The sequence below is a fragment of the Mus caroli genome, chromosome 17, assembly GCF_900094665.2.
Source record: "Mus caroli chromosome 17, CAROLI_EIJ_v1.1, whole genome shotgun sequence".
Taxonomy (NCBI): domain Eukaryota; kingdom Metazoa; phylum Chordata; class Mammalia; order Rodentia; family Muridae; genus Mus; species Mus caroli.
Window position 1 is genome coordinate 46,932,289 of NC_034586.1, and position 4,343 is coordinate 46,936,631.

The 4,343-nt window shown below is 46.5% G+C and overlaps 1 pseudogene; it reads right to left on the bottom strand.

Annotated features, from left to right (window-relative positions):
* Positions 1-2,032: 2,032 nt before the first annotated feature.
* On the bottom strand, positions 2,033-3,514 carry LOC110312267 (annotated as a pseudogene).
* Between the last annotated feature and the right edge of the window lie 829 nt (positions 3,515-4,343).

Here is a 4,343-nt window from a genome sequence, read left to right on the forward strand (position 1 = left end):
GTGAAATCAGATATGTGAAGTAAACGGGATAGATGTTACTAGGCCAAGGGGAATACAGTAAAACACATACCAGAAATGCAAGAGACACTTAATGAAGTCATTTCCCAAGAAAAATGAAAAGAAAAGAGAGCGAGAGAGAGATAGCAGCCATTCCTGAACTTTGCTGAGGATGAAATAAAAACTGAACCAGCTTAATTGAACCATTAGGGAATCAAACATGAAAAGAGATCTTTGTTCAACAATGGCCTAAATTTTAATCTCTATTTAATTGTGAGGCTCCCCTGGGCAGCAGAACGATGTCTTCACCTTCCCCGAGGGTGGGATGGGTGAAGACCACCAAACTGCCCGATTCGCATCTCTGACAACATTTCTCAACCTGTGGGTTCAAATCCCTTTGGAGTCTGATTGACCCTTTCATAGGGGTCACACATCAGATAACCTGTAGATCAGATATTTACATGACTATTTATACCCATAGCAAAATTGCAGTTAAGAAGTAGCAATGAAATAATTTTATAGTTAAGAGTCACCAGAACATGAGGATCTGTATTAAACAGTCACAGCGTTAGGAAGGTTGAGAGTCACTGAATAAAACCCTTTGAGACTTTATGGCTAAGAGTGATTCCAATCTACTCAGCATATCAACCGTTAGGGATATTTGAGTTGCAAGCACCAGATACAGATACTTGGTTTTACTGGTTTAGTTGAGTGGGAGTAGGTATGGATTGTCATTCACACACACACACACACACACTCACACACACACAATGCATGCATGCATGCATGCATTACATACATACATACATACATACATACATACATACATACATATTCTAAAGGAAACAGCTGATGGCCCAAAGTTGCAGCTCATATTTTTTTGCCTTTTGCAAATGGCTACTGCAGTACCAGGTACCATCACCCTCTTGCATCAAAAGGAAGTGGGTTGCTGAACTTTGATGCTTTTTTTTTTTTTTTTTGCCTTTTGACTGATAATTTTTTAAAAATTTATTTACATTCCAAGTGTTATCCCTTTACCTGGTTCTCCCCCGCTCCCAGAAACCCCCTCCCCATCCCCCTCCCCCTGCTTCTATGAGGGTGTTCCTCCACCCACCCACCCAATCCATTCTTGCCTCCCCACACTCGATTCCCCTACACTGGGGCATCTATCGAGCAGACCAAGGACTGCTCCTCCCATTGATGCATGACAAGGCCGTCCTCTGCAACATACACAGCTGGAGCCGTGTGGACTAGTTGGTTGGTGGCTTAGTCCCTGAGACCTTGATGTCTTGATAGTTGGACCTTGATAATCAGTCTCAGAAACGAGTCAGGGATAAGGAAATAAGCACACTGTGTAAGAGTGCATTCTGTGACAGCATCAAGATGCGTGCTCATCCCAAACCCAATGTCATGTCAGATCCACTGGTTTGAGCATCTGCAAAGTGCGATCCCACAGGAAAATGGGAGGCAGAGACAAGAGAATCCCTAGGAGCTCACAGTCCAGCAACAGTGGCCATGAGTCTAAAAACAAGACAGAAAATAAGCATCGGCACCCGAGGCTGTTCTCTGACGTCCACAAGTGTTCTCACACATACTCTCTTTGTGTCTCTGTCTCTGACTCATCTATCTTTATATCTATACCTATATCTATCTATTTTTATTACACACACACACTATTAAGAAATAAAGAAGTAAGGAGAGGGTCAGGGAAGAGGCAGCATGCACACCAGGAAACTGTACGCCTGTCAAGGTGAGCTTATGTTTTACAGGTCAGAATCATGTAGCCTGGTCCTTCCATCTGCACTGTGTCCGAGAAGGTGTGAGAATGAGGGTTCTGCCAGTCCGACCCACAGAAGTCGCATCATTTTCTCAAATACACACCTACACACCTATGAACAGGGTGTGGACAGATACTTTCCAAAGCTTGCATTCCAGTAATATATAGACCACTTGTCGCAGATTCAGTTTTCCCAGCCAATTAACCATTCATGGTTGATTCTTTTATTGTGTGTGTGTGTGGGGGGGGGGGTTGTTCTCAACAGATGCTTTGGTGGATAAGGCTACTTTTAACTACACTGTTTTTTTTCCTGCTTCTGCTGAAGGGCAGGGTCCAGCTCAAAGCAGTACCACAACCATAGTCTCATCGGCTGCAGCCCCATCCGGACTCATTATAAGACTCAGGACCCAGGCCCTGTGACTTTTGAGCTCAGCCACCTTGGCCATGGTTGGGTACTTCCAAATAACCAGCTCTGATTCTGGGCAAAGCCCTGACCTGAGATACGCTCCTTATAGTGGGGAGCGCAGAGGACGGAGCACACTCGGAAATGCACATTCACAGCACTTAGACAGGCCCCAGAGCCGTTCCAAATGTGAATGTGTCGGTCACTGGTATCTCCTCCTATTGCCATGATATTGGATTGCTAGGGACACCGTGCAACAGCCTTGACAGCACCTTGATGTTGAGTGAATGTTTGCAGGGGAGCCCAGCCCCTTTCTCCAGGAACACTAGGCCACACGTTGACAATGTTATCATTGCCACCCCTTGCCAGATGTCTTCCATCTGGGGCCCAGCGCAGCCCACATACTTCCTGGTTATGACTCAGTATGGCCATGGGGTGTTCTGATACCCCAACATCATAGTGGTGGATGTGGCCAGACCGGGAACCACTGGATAGGATATAGCTGTTCCAACTGAGGGAGCTTACTGGAGCAGAGTGACTGGTCATGGTTCGAAGTCGTTTCTGCTGCTGCACATCCCATAGCTGCACCTCAACATTACTGGACCACAGCTAGGTAGTTGCCCTCCTTGATCCAGGCCACCGAGGATATGTGGTCCCCAGGCTGCTCCATTTGCAACAACTGCAGGATGTCCCCAGAACCAGCATTCCATAAGTACACACTGTTGTCCAATGCCACAGCCAATATCTCTCCAGAGCTCCAATCCACAAGATTCAGGTAGTAGTCACTCCGGATTTCAGGGGCATCAAGAATCCTGCCTCTCAGGAAAGGAATGCATCTGCAAGCCTTGCGGCTGGAGCCAGACATGACTTTTGACTGTAGAGTCCTTTCCATCTGTTCTGGTAGCCTTCCAGAGCATTCTTAGGTTTTCCACTGAGCCTGAGGATCTTGGCTTCCACCATTAAAAAAAAAAACTCAGGTTCTGAGCCCAGGCTTCCTGATGCCCCTTCTTGGTGGGCATCCTCCCACCATCTTTCCAGTTTGTTTTTGCTCAAGAGGAAGCTGACCACCTCCATTTAGGAAGCACTATGTTGGGGGATACAGCAGTCACCTCTAGGTTTGCTAGGGGTGGTCTGAACCTTGGAATTAGATTTGCCAGGAGTTCAACCCAAGGCCAGCTGGCACTGTGCAATCTGTTGGCAGTTCGCATGGGTGATAGGAATGGACCTGTGGCTTCCTTTGCTTTGTGCTGCCAGTGTGCAACCAGGACATTGGGGATGGGCTCATCCAGTTGAAGCAATGAGTGCAAATAGCTCCTGAAGAACACGAATTGCGCCATGGCAAGTCTACAGGACAGGCTCCTGGGCTCCACCTGCCATAGCTCTCACCAGCCGGGTACCTCCCCGTACTCAGCTCCCCCAAACACAAATCCCTGGCTCCTCACAGTGCATCCGTGGGATTGCCGAACGCCATCTTTTCTGGACTAGCGAAAGGCACACCGGACTGTTCTTAAACTCTCTGCTGCTCCATGGTTAATTCTTGTATTAGTCAGATTCTCTAGAGGAACAAACAGGCATAGACTATGTGCTTAATTTATTGTTTGTGTTATTATAAATATCTTACACAATATTTTAATTGTAATTAATATCAAAGGGACCTACACACCTCAGGGTGCTCCTCTCTGGACCCTGGATTAGGCACAGACCACAGACAAACACCAATTCCGAGCACACGGAGATCCTTTATTAAGCAAGGCAAAGAAGGAGACGAGCTGGCTGAATCGAAATCGAGCAGAAATAGCAGCAAATAGCTTTGAGGGTGTCATTCTAAGAGGAAACTGTTTGTGTTAGAATGAAGCAGGATGGGTTGGCAAATTCTGATGGGGTATGTTGATTAGGGTTGCCAAGGGGAGATTTTTGATTGCTGGACCTTGATGTTTTGATAGTTGGACCTTGATAAACAGCCTCCGGAATGAGTCAGGCATAAGAAAGTGGCCAACTAAGCTTTAGGTATATAATCTAATGGTTTAGCAAGGGACGAGGAAATGGGAAGGGCAGACCTGCCAATGTCATATTTGCCATGCTTGGGCCTGTTAGAGCTCTTCAAATATTTTACTATCATGTGTGTGCACACTCAGGGGTCAGAGGACAACTTGTGGGAGTAAGTTC